The 16,772-nt window shown below is 43.9% G+C and overlaps 1 protein-coding gene across 2 annotated transcripts in view; it reads left to right on the top strand.

Annotated features, from left to right (window-relative positions):
• Window positions 1-1,382: 1,382 nt before the first annotated feature.
• The window catches only part of arhgef16 (Rho guanine nucleotide exchange factor (GEF) 16), a 46,224-nt gene continuing 30,834 nt past the window's right edge, over window positions 1,383-16,772 (top strand). The window contains exon 1 of one of the 2 annotated variants that reach the window (XM_041206593.1): window positions 1,383-1,614. The gene's annotated coding sequence lies outside the window, so the exon portion shown is untranslated. Of the gene's footprint in view, window positions 1,615-1,744; window positions 1,946-16,772 lie in introns of those variants that run through there. The other variant, XM_041206594.1, reaches the window with a different exon arrangement.

The following is a 16,772-nucleotide window of genomic DNA, read 5'->3' as shown; positions in this document are numbered from 1 at the left end:
TTGAGGATGTATGCCCCACCCCAGGCCCTTGAGTGCCTGACCTAGGCAGACAGTGGAGGACTGAGAGAGGGCCTCAGGTTAAGAATGCTTTAGGTTAAGATATTAAGCCAAAGCTCTTTTTTATCCTCACAGGTGAACATAAAAGGTCCTGGGGCACTCTGAGGAAGAGCAGGGGGGTTTTCCCGATGTTTTGGCTCAGCATTCCTGCCAAAATAGATTCACCTGGTCATTAATTTAATTTCTGTTTATCAGACTTTGCTATGTAAAAACAAGTTGCCACATGACAATATTGTTAACTTCAGAAAGTACTTCATTGATTGTGAAATCTTTGGGATGTCTTGAGTATGTGTTTGTTGCTTTATAAATTTAAATTTAAAAAGTTCTTAGGAAGAAGAGCCAACTAAAGGTGTGGTCTAGCCCTTACTCACAGAATGCCCCCACAGAATGACACTGTGCCTATCAGATAAAACAGAGTAGTCTAACTGGTGTGGCTGGGAACAACTGGTTAGACAGTTTCTTGTATTTGGCATCAGCCCCATTCCTGGACTTGGAGTCCTGGTGCTGAGAGATCGTACATAGAATGAAGTTGTGTAGCCTGATACATTGCTGATAATATAAAGGCCCGTTTTGCATCGACAACAGGCTCAGTGATAGTTAAACAGAGATTTGCACCAGCGTTAGAGGGTTGACTCAATCAAAGAGCTGTTTGGCCCATTTTAATCTGTGCAGTACACTGCTACAGGTAGAGGCTGGACTCAGAGCTGCTGTTTCTGCTGTGCTACAGGTAGAGGCTGGACTGAGAGCTGCTGGTTTCTGCTGTGCTACACGTGGAGGCTTGGCTGGGAGCTGCTGTTTCTGCTGTGCTACAGGTAGAGGCTGTGCTGGTTTCTGCTGTGCTACACATAGAGGCTGGGCTGGGAGCTGCTGGTTTCTGCTGTGCTACAGGTAGAGGCTGGATTGGGAGCTGCTGATTTCTGCTGTGCCACACGTAGAAGTTGTACTGAGAGCTGCTGTGCTACAGGTAGAGGCTGTCCCTGGAGCTGCTGGTTTCTGTTGCCCTACAGGTAGAGGCTGGGCTGGGAGCTGCTGGTTTCTGTTGCCCTACAGGAAGAGGCTGGGCTGGGAGCTGCTGGTTTCTGCTGTGCTACAGGTAGAGGTTGTACTGAGAACTGCTGTTTCTGCAGTGCTACAGGTAGAGGCTGGACTGAGAGCTGCTGGTTTCTGCTGTGCTACAGGTAGAGGTTGTACTGAGAGCTGCTGTGCTACAGGTAGAGGTTGTACTGAGAGCTGCTGTTTCTGTTGTGCTACAGGTAGAGGTTGTACTGAGAGCTGCTGTGTTACAGGTAGAGAAGCAGGGCTGGGAGCTGCTGTGTTACAGGTAGAGAAGCAGGGCTGGGAGCTGCTGGTTTCTGCTACAGGCAGAGGCTGGGTTACCTTTACCTTCATGCACCTGACGTGACGTCCGGCTGAGTAGCGTTTGCGGAAGTTTATCTGCGGAATTCAGGTTGCGCCAAAGTGTCACTTGTTTCAGCTGCGGTGAAATTGGGAACCGGATCAGTCATTTTATTAATATTGAAATTGCAAAAAAAAAAAATTCAATTTCATGGGTTGAAGGTAAAATAACTTTTCATTTTATTTTTCTGCTCAGTGGGATGAATCCCAAGCGGAAGTGTAATTGCACTGATACAATTTGTTCTAAGTTACAAAACGCTTCCGGAAAGTTCCCAGAAGTTTGAGGATAAATGTTTCTTTTGCGATATTGACGGGGCGGTTTGACAGTTCTTTACCTGAACGAAGGTGGGTTGCGGCGTGAGGAGCAGAACATTTTTTTCCTGCTCCTCCGGTCGTCGTTTTGTTTTGATAATCGACATGGATTTTGCTCGGATATTTGTCTCTGTTGTGATGTCTTGCTGGCTTTCGTTCTGGGCGGGAGTGGTCAACCCAGGTAACAGCAACTTTCTTTTTAATTCATCCACGGGTTGTGGGCTTCGCTGGCAGGGCCAGCATTTATTGCCCATACCTAATTGCCCTTGAGAAGGTGGTGGTGAGTTGCCTTCTTGAACCGCTGCAGTCCATGTTGTGTAGGTACACCCACAGTGCTGTTAGGAAGCGAGTTCCAGGATTTTGACCCAGCCACAGTGAAGGGAAGGTGATATATTTCCAAGTCAGGATGGTGAGTGACTTGGAGAGGAACTTCCAGGGGGTGATGTTCCCATCTATCTGCTGCCCTTGTCCTTCCAGATGGTAGTGGTCGTGGGTTTGGAAGGTGCTGTCGAAGGAACCTTGGTGAATTCCTGCAGTGCATCTTGTAGGTGGTGCACACTGCTGCTACTGTGCATCAGTGGTGGAGGGAGTGAATATTTGTGGATGTGGTGCCCATCAAGCAGCTGCTTTGTCCTGGACGGTGTCAAACTTCTTGAGTGTTGTGGGATCTGCACTCATCCAGGCAAGTGAGGAGTATTCCATCATCTATTTCTAATAAAGCCTTCAATATAATCAAATGTCCCAAGGCTCCTCACGTAAGCGTCATCAGTGAAAAATTGACACTGAAGCCAAGGAGGAGATGTAAGCACTGCTGAACCCAACACTTGCTCAAAGCACTGGGTTTCATGGACGTCTTAAAGGAGAAAATCTTCCTTTTTTTTCTGTAGTGCCTTTCAGCACCTTGGGATACTTTACAACCCATGAAATGCTTCTGAAATGCATGAAAGCAAATTACTGCGGATGCTAGACTTCTGAAATAAAAACAGAAAACGCAGGAAATTCTCAGCAGGTCAGGCAGCCTCTGTGGAGAGAGAAACAGAGTTAATGTTTCAGGTTGAGATGACCTTTGGTGTGAGTTCTGATGAAAGGTAAAAGGTCTTCTCGACCTGAAACATTAACCCTGTTTTTCTCTCTCCACAGATGTTGCCTGACCTGCTGAATATTTCCAGCAATTTGTTTTTTCTGTTTTTTATTATTTTTGAAGTGTAATCACTGCTGTAGTCACACAGGAACTGCAGCAACTCATTTGCACACAAGATCCCACAAAGAGCATGTGATGATAACCGGGCAGTCTGCTTTTAATGAAGTTGATTGAGGAGTAAATATTAGCGAGGCCACTGAGGAGCACACTGATACATCCTCACCCCCATGGAGGAGGCAGTGCTGCCACTGGAATGCTCATTGCTGAGATCTTGGCCACTGGGGCTGAAACCATTGAAGATGATGGTTTCTGGATGGGGGAGCCAAACCCAACATTCCCCTAATAAGAAAAGAAATAGGAGCAGGAGTAGACCATACGGCCCATTGAGCATGCTCAATACGATCATGGCTGATCTTGGGCTACAAACCCATTTTCCTGCTCACTCCCCATATCCCTTAATTCCCTGAGAGACCAAAAATCTCTCCATGCCAGCCTTCAATGCATTCAACAATGGAGCATAACCCCTATGGGGTAGATCTTCCAAAGATTCGCAACACTTTGAATCAAGAGATGTCTCCTTATTTCAGTCCTAAGTGATCGGCCTCATCCTGAGACTGTGCCCCCATGTTTTGGACTCAACCAGTGGAAACAATCTCTCAGCCTCTACCCTATCAGGCCGCTTCAGAATTTTGTAGGTTTCAATGAGATCGCCTCTCATTCTTCTAAACTCCAGAGAATGTAAGCCTAACTTATTCAGTCTCTCATCATTGGACAACCCCCTCATCCCAGGGACCAATTTAGTGAACCTTCGCTATACCACATCTGATGCAAGTATATCCTTTCTTAAATGTGGAGATCAAAACTGCACACAGTACTCCAGATGTGGTCTCTCCAAAACCCTGTACAATTGTAGCAAAACTTCTTTACTCTTGTACTCCAATCCCTTTGTATTCAGGCCAACATGCCATTTTGTTTTCCTAATTGCTTGCTGCACCTGCATGCTATCTTTCTGCACTCCTGTACCAGCACACCTAACTCTCTTTTGAACATCAATACTTAAAAGTTTCTCACGTTTTAAAAATTATTCTACAATTTTATTCTTATAACCAAAGTGAATACTTCACAACTTTCCTATATTATACTCCATCTTATTGCCCACTCACCTAACCTGTCTATATCTCTTTGCAGCCTCTGTGTCCTCCCCACAGCTTACCTTTCCACCTAGTTTAGTAACATGAGCAAACTCTATGTCTCTTCATCTAAGTCTATTAATATAGATTGTAAATAGCTGAGGCCCCAGCACTCTACTATTCACTGTCTGCCAACTCAAAAAAGCCTTGTTTATGCCCATTCTCTATTTTCTATCCATTAACCACTCCTCTATCCTTGCTAATATTTTACCCCCAACTCCATGAGCCCTATTTTGCCTATTAATGTTTTGTGAGGCACCTTACTGAATGTTTTTTGGAAGTCCTGATATACTACATCTACTGCTTTCCCTTTATCTACCCTACCACTTACATCCTCAAAAAAAATCTAATAAAATTATAAAACAGAATTTCTCAAACTGTGTTGACTTTTTCTAATCATACTATGCTTTTCTAAGTGACTTAAGACTTCCTTAATAATAGATTTCAGCATTTTCCCAACAACTGATGTTAGGCTAACTGGCCTTTCGTTCACTGCTTTCCCTCTCCCTCCGTTCTTGAAAAGCAGTATAACATCTGTCAACTTCCAATCTAGTGGGACCATTTCTGAATCTAAGGAATTTTGGAAAGTCATAAAATATCCACTATCTCTGCAGCCGTCTCTTTTAGAACCTTTGGGTGTAAGTCATCAGATACCAGGAATTTGTCGGACTTTAGTCCCTTAAGTTTCTCCAATACTTTATCTCTGCTGATACTAATTTCCCTAATTTCCTCACTCTTCTTAGCCCCGAGATTATCATCGATTTCTGTTATGGAACTTGTGTCTTTTGAAGACGGACACAAAATATTTGTTCAATGCCTCTGCCATTTCCTCATTCCCCATGATAATTTCTCCTGTCTCTGCTTCTAAGGGACCAATTTTTACTTTAGTTACACTCTTCCTTTTTACATACCTATAAAAGCTCTTACAATCTGTTTTTATAACCATGGCTAGATTACTCTCATTCTATTTTTTCCCTTTTTGTCAACTTTTTTGGTGGCCCTTTGCAGGTTTTGAAAACACTCCCAACTCTCAGCCTTGCTACTGTTTTTTGCAACATTGTAAGCCCCTTTGAATCTAATATTATCGTTAGCTTCCTGACTGAGCCACAGATGGACCCTTTTTGCTGAGCTTTTGTTCTTCAGTGGAATGTATTTTTGTTGAACACTTTGAATTGTTTCTTTAAATGTTTCCCACTGTTTGTTTACCTGCATACGTTTTAGTCTATTTACCGAAGTTACCTTAGTGAGTTCTCCTGTCACGCCTATGTAATTGGCTTTAAGATTTTTGTTTGCGATTGGACTGTGTCACTTTCAAGCTTAAAATGGAATTGAATGGTATTATGGTCACTATTTCCCTGTGGATCTTTTACTTTGACATTACTAATTAACCACAATATCTTTTAGTTTACACACTGTAGGTAGTGTAAGTGTACACCTCTTGCTTCTACTCCCTCCCTGCACCATCACCTTACTCTTGTGCAACCTGACCAGATAGTAAAGGGACACCATGAAGAGAGTGATGATGATGAAGGCACAGCATTGTTACTTGATTCCACGCTTGCAGCCACCGGTTCAGACGCTGACACTGTGCATGTTTTAGAGGAAGACTGTGGGTGCGATCTGCGTATGGTGAGACACCCGGCACAAGCAGTTTCCAGCCAGGGCAGACGACAAGGATAGTATAGATGCCAGTTTGCCAGAGGATGAGGTTGCATACTGCTTCCAATGCTGAGGACTCAAATGAGCACTTTTCTGTGAGAAATCCTGCTGAAGCCAGATGTAGAAGTAAACAAGATGCCAATCTTTTACTCAATGCTAAATTTATTTACAGAATGCAACGTTACATAGGTACATCTCCTTCCTCATCAACACCCAGTGTCCCAGAAGTCTTTCTTTAAACTGAGTATACCAAATAAAATAAACAAATGAACAAATAATCAAATAAGTTAATAAGTTGGTCCCTTAAAGGGGTTAAATTCCACCAGCTGTCATGCTGGGATTTAAACCCATGAGTGTTAGCCTGGGTCTATGGATTACTAGCCCAGTGACATTACCACTATGCCACACCACCTCTCCATATGGGCAAATCTTCCTTTAGATGTACTCAAGGTACTAAATCAATTAATGTCCTTCACCTGTGTATCCTTAAAGAGTTGTAGGGTCATAGAGGTCTACAGCACAGAAAAAAGGCCCTTCGGCCCATCGAGTCTGTGCTGGTCAAACAAGTACCTAACTATTCTAATCCCATTTTCCACCACTAGGCCCATAGCTTCATATGTCATGGCATCGCAAGTGCACATCCAAGTACTTCTTAAATGTGGAGGGTTTCTGCCTCTACCACCCTTTCAGGCAGTGAGTTCCAGATTCCCACCACCCCTGGGTGAAAAAATTCTTCCTTACATCCCCTCTAAACCTCCTGTCCCTTACCTTATATCTATGCCCCCTGGTTATTGATCCCTCCACCAAGGGGAAATGTTCTTTCCTGTCTACCCTATCTATGCCCCTCATAATTTTATACACCTCAGTCATGTCCCCCCTCAATCTCCTCTGCTCCAGGGAAAATAACCCCAGTCTATCCAATCTCTTCTCATAACTAAAACTCTCCAGCCCAGGCAACATCCTGGTAAATCTCCTTTGAAATCTCTCTCTAGTGCAATCACACCCTTCCTATAATGCAGATTCCAGAACTGCACGTAATACTCCAGCTGTGGCCTAACCAGCGTTTTATACAGTTCCAGCATAACCTCCCTGCTCTTATGTTCTCTGCCTTGGCTAATAAAGGCAAGTATTCCATATTCCTTCTTAACCACCTTATCTACCTGTCCCGCTACCTTAAGGGACCAGTGGACATGTACATCAATGCTTTTCTGATCCTCAGTACTTCTCAGAGTCCTAACATTCATCATGTATTCCCGTGCCTTGTCTGTCCTGCCCAAGTGCATCACCTCACACTTATCCGGACTAAATTCCATTTGCCACTGATCAGCCCATCTGACCAGCCCGTCTATACCCTCCTGTAATCTAAGGCTATCCTCCTCACTGTTTATCACCCCACCAATTTTCGTGTCATCCACGAACTTACTGATCAACCTTCCTACATTTAAGTCTAAATCGTTTATATATACTACAAACAGCAAGGGACTCAACACCGATCCCTGTGGAACCCCACTGGATACAGGCATCCAGTCACAAAAACACCCCTCGACCATCACCCTCTGCTTCCTGCCACTCAGCCAATTCTGGATCCAATTTGCCAAATTGCCTTGGATCCCATGGGCTCTTACCTTCGTTATCAGTCTCCCATGCGGGACCTTATCAAAAGCCTTGCTGAAGTCCAAGTAGACTAGGTCAAATGCATTGTCCTCATCTACACACCTGGTCACCTCTTCGAAAAATTCAATCAAATTGGTCAGACGTGACCTCCCCTTAACAAAACCATGATGACTGTCCTTGATTAATCCCTGCCTCTCCAAGTGTAGTTTAATTCTGTCCCTCAGAATTGCTTCCAATAGTTTCCCCATCACTGAGGTTAGATTGACTGGCCTGTAGTTCCCTGGTTTATCCCTTCCTCCCTTCTTGAATAACAGTACCACATTGGCTGTCCTCCAGTCCTCTGGCAGCTCTCCTGTGGCCAGAGAGGTATTGAAAATTATTGCCAGCGCCCCTGCTATCTCCTCCCTTCCCTCACCCCACAGCCTGGGATACATTTCATCTGGGCCTGGAAATTTATCTACTTTTAAGCCTGCCAGACCACTTAGAACCTCCTCCCTTTCTAAGCTAATTTCTTTAATTATATCACAGTCCTTCTACCTGATTTTTCATACCCACATCGTTCCTCTCACTTGTGAACACTGACAAAAAGTATTCATTTAGAACCCTACCTACATCTTCCAGCTCCACACACAAATTACCACTATGGTCCTTAATGGCCCTACTCTTCCCCTAGTTCTCCTCTTACTCTTAATGTACCTATAAAATAACTTTTGATTTTCCTTTATTTTACCTGCCAATGTTTTTTCATGCCCCATTTTTGCTCTCCTAATTTCCTTTTTAAGTTCCCCCCTATACATTCTAAACTCCTCCAGGGCTTCTGCTGTTTTGAGCCCTCGGTATCTGCCATAAGCCTCCCCTTTTCTCTTAAACCAATCCTGTATATCCCTCAACATCCTGGATTTGTTGGTCCTATCCTTTGTCTTTACTGGAATATGTTGGCCCTGTACTCTCCCTATTTCCTTATTGAATGAGTCCCACTGCTCTGACACAGATTTACCTAAAAGTAGCTGCCAAATCATATCTGATCTTATTAAAATCGGCCTTCCCCCAATTTAGAATTCTAATTTCTGGCCCATCCTTGTCCTTTTCCACAACAACCTTAAATCTAATGGAGTTATGATTGATAAGACAATTAATGCAGTATTAACACGCTGGGACACTGATGGGTTTATACAATGATATGCTAGGTGCATTGGGAAGCATTCTAGAAACATTGCAGTCAAAGAACATTTGCACAGAGTTTGGAGCCCATTCTTTCCAGTGTGGAAATGCTGACCATCTCCATTCGCACACTTGTGGATCCAACCATGATGCATGATCTGGTGGACAATGTTGCAGCTTCCATGCAAAACCTACCCAAAGACTGAGTGCTGCAATGGAAACTCCGAATGTTCTCACCCAGACCGTGGATTACAGTCTGATAAGGGGCTTGCAGAGTATCACAACGGTGCAGCAATCCGACCTCTAACAGATTACTAGGATTACTGAGGCTGTGCCCGGGAGAGTAGCAGTGGTTCCACTGAACATGAGCTTGGTGTGTTTTCATGATGACAACATTCAGCCTCCCAACACTGTTACTCTACCAATAGCTTGCCCCTCAGTCAGCTAGACTGCAGCCGCCCATGTCAAGATGACACAGTCCACAGCCGGACCTTCTAGGCCCAGAGCTGCTCGAATTGCCCTTCAAGATCATCTGCAGACTCCACCAATGAAAATCAGCAACTTTTCACCAGTTAGGCTGCAGCAACGAGGGTAGCTCTGCATGGGAGCACCAGGACAGGCAAGAGCACTGAGGGAATGCACAAGGGGAGTTATTGATTTATGGAATTGGGCAATGAGTTCATTTATAAATTTGGGTTTGGAATGCTTTTATATTGTGGCCAGTTGGATGCATGGTGGTCAGTGACAGAAGGGAAGGTAAGAATATGGGGCTGTTGCTGAATGGCAATTTTCATTTCAGATACTGATATCACACCCGGATGAGTTCTTCACAAACAGCCTAGGCAGAAAGGGGTTGTCTCGGTTGCCTCCTTTCTTCCCCTTCCTCCTCCTCCTCCTCCTCTTCGTGCTACTGTTCCTCAGTCGATCATTGTGTAACTGGTGGTAAGGGCTATTCCTCATGATGTTAAGGTTGTACAGTATACAGCGGGCTACCACAAATCTTGACACTGGCTCTGCCGTGCACTGCAGACTCCTCCAGAGAGGTCCAGGTAGTGGAAGTGTTGTTTCAGTGTGCTGATGGTTTGCTCTATCACATTTAATGTGGCAAAGTGCCTCTGATTTTATGAATAGGTAGCACAAAGGTGTCATGAGCCATGTGGTCATCAGGACCCCTATGGTCTGCCAGGTGATAGTATGAAGGCATCAATAACTGCTGCCAACCTGAAAGGAGCTGGCTGCATAAAAGGTCATCACCAATTTCACCTTCAGAGCCATGAGTAGTGCTGTCTTTGCCCTGCTCTGAGGTGGCGTCTGCAGCAGGTGAGGATGTCCACTCTGTGCACATATCACACATTGTTCCTTGCTGAGGTTCATGAGGTAGAATTTCTCTCTGAAGACCCTGGGCAGACATGGCTGCCTGCTAACAACCCTTCTTCTTCCTCCTCCTCCCTCCTCCAGGAGCTTGTCCTACTCTGCAGCCCTGTTCATTTTCTGTCTTCTTGTATTCCAAGGGAAATGCTACTAGTGTAGTCAAGTGTTGGAGAAACTGGTTTGTGCAGAAGTCAGCAAAAAGTTCTTCAGCCCCTGCCACACCATTCCCTGTAGACTTTTCCCATTTGAAACAACCATAGAAAACACCAAACATTTGTACAATTGTCGTAGCAGCCCAAAGGTATCATCCGTCAAATAACCTGTAAGCAGTTGATAATCCCTTTAAATAGGCCTGGCGAAGGGTCCTTCCTGCTGTTGGGTGCGTGTTCAGCTGTGCAAGGTCAAGAGAGGGCATTGGCTGGAGTGTTGAGCTTCAAAACGGAGCACTGATGCCACATCAGTGTTACACACTGCATGACATCATGATCTACCTGCTCTGCATATTTCCAGTGGTTGCTTACCATGCATGCCAGTGTCCTCAACAATATGGCTTCTGAGCAATTCACCCCACAAATGTGAATGCACTGCAGATGCCATTTTAGAGCTGTAAGGGAACTTGCAGCATCCTAATAAATGGGCAATAATGAGCCCAGTTTCTTGCTCCTAGTGTTGTTTTGAATGTATGCCAATTGCAAACATAACAAAGCTTGTCAAAATACAGATAGATTTGGATGATGAAATGGACCACTATAGCAGTTCCAAAAGATGGGGAGTGGGGATTGGCCAGGAGATGGTCCACAGTACCAGGAGTGGGGATTGGCCAGGAGATGGCCCATAGCAGGGGGATTAGCCAGGAGATGGTCAACAGGATGGGCGGTGGGGATTGGCCAGCAGATGGTCCAAGCTAGGATCTAAGAAGGTGATGGAAAGAGCTGGTCTCGGGTGTATAGTGATAGTGAAACATTTATTGATGTCCTTGTGGAGAATGATACTTTGGATGAGATGAGCAATGATGCAGTATTCTGGCTGGAGATATCACAAAAGCAAGACAGTCTATCACTTATATGGCGCCGTTCACAACTACAAGATCTCCCAAGATGCTTTACAATCAATGAAATATTTTGGAAGTGTAGTCAAATGGAAAGTAGGAAATGCAGCAACCAATTTGTGCACAGCATACTCCCACAAACAGCAATGTGACAAATAATCTGTTTTTTGTGATCTTAACTGAGGGATAAATATTGGACAGCAGACCGCGGATAACTCCCCCACTCTTCTTTTAAATAGTACCTTAGGATGTTTTATGTCCACCTGGCAGGGCAAACGAAGCCTCAGTTTAATGTCACATGAAAGACAGCACCTCCTTCAGTGTCACATTCCCTCAGTTCAGCACCGGTGTGCCAGCCTTGATTTTTGAGCTCAAGTCCTGGAGTGAGACATGAATGTGCAAACTTCTGATTCAGGCAAGAATGCTATCAAACGAGCCATGGCTAACTGATATGATTCAAAACTTGGCTCTATTTATTATTTCAGAAAATCTCAAGCCAACTGATTAAACTGAAGTTAGGTAACAGAGTCATAAAAATTCAAAAGGAGCATATTAAGACAGAAAATGCTAAATATATACAACATCTACAAAGAGAAAAAGATAGATTACCGTTTTGTTCAGTAGAATTGAAACTGTCATGTAAAGCCTTTTCAGAGCCTTTTCAACCTTGGCTAAGTGGCAGCATTCTCTCCTCTTGAGTCAAAAGGTTGTGGGTTCAAGCCCCAAACCTAAGTAATTTTAAAAGAAAAGCAGATAAGCCAGTCATTTCCTCATGCTTTCTTCTAGTCCTTAGTAACCTGGCCTCTCCCCAGGGGCAGGAGCTGGGAATTGGCAGAAATCACATAAGAACTCCCTTCAGCCTCTACCCATGGAGAATACCTGAGAGGTAGTCCTAAAGGAACATGCCAGGTTAAATACTGCTCCAGTTTAACAGCTGAGTATCAGAGCCATACTCCAGATCCCAGACCATGGGAAAGCAGCTAGGATAATTGCAAATACTGTTACTTGCCTGTATTTCGTTTGGTTAGTCATAGTTCTTTAAATGAAACTGAAATTAAGCTCTGCTATTCCTGACTACATGCAAACTGTTCTTTTAATTCTACCGCCACCCCTTAATCCACCAGTTAGCTGTGGCTTAGTGGTAATACTCTTGCCTCAGTGTTAGAAGGTTTGCAGGTTCAAGCCCCACTCCAGAGACTTGAGCTCTAGACTAACACTCCAACGCTATACTGAGGGAGTGCTGTAATGTTGGAGGTACTGAGGTTGTGAAAGGGGTTGCAGAGTTACAAGACCTTTTTTTCTTTTTGCCCTATCCCCTGGAGCTTGTGTACACCCAGGATTAGCAATTGGGAGAATCCTGGGGGAGTGATCACTGCTTCCTCTACTGCGCTGACATAAGTTGTCTGGGGGAATTTGGAGCTGAGCTTGGCAGTTGCAGCAAACGCAAGTCATTCTGCACGTCGGGTCATGTTGCACTGGCATTTAGCAGGAGCCCGCTCTTTCCTACATTTCATTCCCAACATCTGTGAGGCAATGCAACTTCCTCTTAGTCAAAGAATAGACTTACACTTATTTAGCACCTCTCACAACTTCAGGACATCCAAAAGTGCTTTATAGCCAATTAAATAATTTTGATGTGTGGTCACTCTTGCAATGTAGGAATCATAGCAGCCAGTTTGTGGACAGCGAGTTCTCACAGAGAGCAATATGATAATTAGGTAATTTATGTTTTTAGTGACGTTGATTGAAGGTTAGCATCCCTCTCTCTAGCACTTGTCTGAGACTGAATCCAACTGTTCACAAGCACGGTGTCATCGTTGATCCTGATATGAGTTTCCAACATAACCGTCATCACTAGTACAGCCTATTTCCATCATTGTGATACCACTCAACTCTGCCCCTGCCTCAGCTCATCTGCTGTTGAAACCCTCATTCATGCCTTTGTTAACTCTAGACTTGACTACTCCAATATACTCCTGCCAGTTTCCCACATCCCCCCTCCCAAAAACTTAAGTTTATCCAAAGCACTGCAGCAAGTTCCAGTCATCCATCAGTCCTGTGCTCAATGATCTACATCAGCTCCTGGTTAAGCAATCCCTTTTTGTAAAATTCTCATCCTCTTGCGTATTTCCAATTTTAATCACTTTACCATTGATGGCTGCGCTGAGGCACTAAACGCCAGTGTTCTCTCCCTAAACCTCCACTTCTCATTCCACCATTTCTGATCCTCCTCTGAAATATCTTGGGACAGTTTGCTATGTGCAAGATGCTAAATAAATGTAAGTTGTTCTTGGATAAATATTGACCAGAGCAGTGTTCTTCCAAGAGCTCCAAGTTTCTTATATCTACTGAGAGGCCAGATGGGACCTTATTTTAATGTCTGATCCAAAAGATGGCACCTCTGGCAGTGCAGCATTACCCCAGTAATGCACTGGAGTGTCAATCTAGGTCTTGTGTTCCAATCTCTCAAGTGGGCCTTGAACCCACAAACTTTGACTCAGATCAGAGTGCTACCCACTGAGTCACGGATAACATTGTAATATGGTTTAATGTGTGTAGTAATTATGATTTTATTTAGTGTGTAATGTACCCGTAAGAATAATACTTGTTTGGAAAGATCACATGACTTGTAGTAACCAATAGGAGAGTAGCATGGGTTACCTCAGTGTAGAGATAGAGTTGGAGTTAAAAGCACACGTGTAGTTGCTGCTAAGTAAGTTTTAAATAAACTTTAACGTTTCCACCCAAGAAGTGTCTGCAGTTCAGCTTTTGTACCAATAGTACAACTTGGCCACCCTTACAACAATGTGGAAATTTCTTTCATCATTAAGGCAGGAGATGAGTCAATGGGGGAGGGGATCTATAAGCTCCTGATTCTGTCCTTGTCTCCTGTCTACATCTGTACTTGCTGACAGTAAATATGATCAGGTGATGTATCTGCAAATGAATTCTGCCCCTTATACCCCCTTAGTCGGAATGCACTAGAGCCAATTGCACTACCCCTCATCTACCCCCAAGTGGAGGTCTGCTCACTAGACAGAGTTGAGGGAGCTGGGACCTGGGCTCATTGATGGCCAATGTGACTCAGGGCATTTAGTCACATGCTGAATCTTACTTAGAGATTCAAAATCACAAACCACAACTGCTGGGAATCAGAAATAAAGGCAGAACATTCTGGAAAGACCAGCAAGTGCCACAGAGATGAGAGAAAGGACCAATTTACCTATAGAGTAGACTTGCAGGGCATGGATGAAGGCTCTGTACCCTAAATGCTATCCCCTTAGATGCTGCCATTTGAGGTAGATACCCTTCATCAGAGCCTTTGAGTCTATTTCTGAAAGCTAGACAACTTTTTTTTAAGGTGTTGGCATTGTCTAAGTGTTGGCACTCTTGCCTCTAAGTCAAAAGGCTGTGGGTTCAAATCCCGCTCTAGAGACTTGAGCACAATATCTAAACTGACACTCCAATGCAGTACTGGGGGAGTCTGCAAAGCTGAGGTGCAGTCTTTCAGGTAAGATGTTACACTGAGGCCATGCCTGCCCTCTCAGGTGGGTGTAAAAGACCATGTAGCACTATTTCAGGGAACTGGCCAGTTATTTATCCCTCAACCAACGTAGCTGAAATAGATTATCTGGTCATTATTATATTGCTGTTTGTGGGATCTTGCTGTGTGCTAAGTGTCTGCTGCATTTTCTACATAACAACAGTGACTACACTTCAAAGGTGCTTCATTCATTGTAAAGTGCTTCAGGCATCCTAAAGTTGTGGAAGCCATTGTGTAATTATAAGCCTCTAATTCTCTATCTCTCCACCACTGGCTTTATAAACCTTTCTGCAAATGTAGTGATAGGGTGACTCAGGTGAAATCAGTTAATATGTCCCCATGGAGAAGGTCCTCCTAATCTGACCAGAAAATAAATCCTTGCATAAGACAACAGCTGGTCATGTCCCAGAAAGTTTCTTTTGTGGAGAATGAAACATTATTAATAGTTGCATTTTGAAGGTTTACCTAATTATGGAGACAAATATTAACTTTAACTGGAACTCTCAGAAACTGTGAGCTCATCTTAAACCTTTAGTCATTGGGTTTCATGCAGCCAATAGTGGGACAAAAAGATAAAAACAAAAAAAAAAACAAAAAAACTGCGGATGCAAAAAGATGTCTGGTTTCCATTTGGTCTTGTTGCCCAACCTTTGACAAATTTGGTTACCACCTTTTGACTGATCTCTGATATTGTCAAGGCCTGATCATAGTTAAACAAAAATGCCATTTTGTTCCATTTTGAACACAAATCTGCCACAGTTTGAAACATGGAAAGTTGGCAACATCTGATATCTTCCACAAGTGGCCATTCTTCATGTCAACCTGGATAGCAAGCTATTGGACTGGAGTGGGGGAGAGGTGTAGGGGAGAGGTCAACATACAAGTAAGGAGCAGAAGTAGGCTATTCGGCCCCTCGAGCCTGCTCCGCCATTTAAAAAGGTCATGGCTGATCTGATAGCAGCCTCAAATCTGCATCCTGTCAGATCCTGCCTTTTTCTGCACTTTCAAGCAAATGTCACTAAGAACCATTGAATAGCAGGAGTCCAGCACTTTTCATTCCTCCACAATGGGTACTGATGCCAAATATGATGCATCAGCCTGCCAGAGACCATCTAACTTGGCACTGACAGGCGTTCAAAACTGGGTGATCTCGGTCATTGTGGCTCAGTTTGACATCTGACAGTCATTTTACCGACTGAGACATCGGGGGAGTTCATAAACTCTGACCTGGATTAAATTCTAGCCCAAGGTTGGAAGTGACCTCTCTCTCCCTCTGACAGATTGAGTTTCTTTATATGTTGTTGTGTCCCCACGGTAACCAAATAATTGCTGACCGAACAATGTGCTCACTCGGGTAGAACGATGTGTGTTGGGTGACATCAAGCTGATGAAGCAAAACCTTTTTACTCTCTCTGAATGGGGACAGGCTCCAATCTCCCAGTGACTAACATATTAAAAAGTTGTGCCCTGTTGGTGCGATATTAACTTCAGCTGTGGCGAGAGGCCTCTGCAGCTGACATCCTCCTGCCCCCACCCCCAGCTCCTCTTAAAGTACAAAATGTTATTTGGCTGATTAATAATTCTACTCGAAGCTTTCAAACTGATGAGAGAGTCTTGAGTGTCAGCAGTGACCTTTGACTCTGTGGGTGTCTGCTGGTTTAAAATGCTCTTTTTGTTTTTGAAAACTGCACAGTTTGTGTTTGAGCAAAGCTAAAGCTTCATTGATAACCACCCTCATCGTGATAGTTGCAGCCCAGGGAAACACTCTCGGGCATTCAGGGAGGTCAATCGACTTACCGAGTTGATCAGAGAGCCTGATTCATGAAACTTTGTTAGTCTGCTGTAAACAGTGAAAACATCACCTGACCCTTTCCACAATTGTAATTCGTTCAAAGATTAAAGCTGTTTTTTGCAACCATAGGTTTATTAAGACTTTAAACTTTATGGAGTCACATGTGTGCTTAAATTCAGAAGCTTGCGGTTGTGTAATGAAGAGACTCCCTGATAGAGGCTGGCTCTTTGTTTCTCCCTCCTCCTGAAGGTGCTGATTCACTCCAAGAGTGCTGGCTAAATAGGCCCCAACCACCTTTCAGTAGCTTATCCAATGGCCTTTCTTGTGAGCATCATTAGGCTATTTAACTACTAGGGCATCACATTCCTCATCTGGTGTGACAATTTCCACCAGGGATGACTGGGAAAATCCCACAGTTCCAAACTCTCCACAAGGAAACCATGTTCAATGGGTAATCGGTTCTTACTGTAGGTCCTGATTCTCTGACC

This window comes from Carcharodon carcharias, chromosome 15, assembly GCF_017639515.1.
Source record: "Carcharodon carcharias isolate sCarCar2 chromosome 15, sCarCar2.pri, whole genome shotgun sequence".
NCBI classification, from domain to species: Eukaryota; Metazoa; Chordata; class Chondrichthyes; order Lamniformes; family Lamnidae; genus Carcharodon; species Carcharodon carcharias.
The sequence above is the reverse complement of the archived record's forward strand: the minus strand, read 5'-3'. Positions and strand labels throughout refer to the sequence as shown.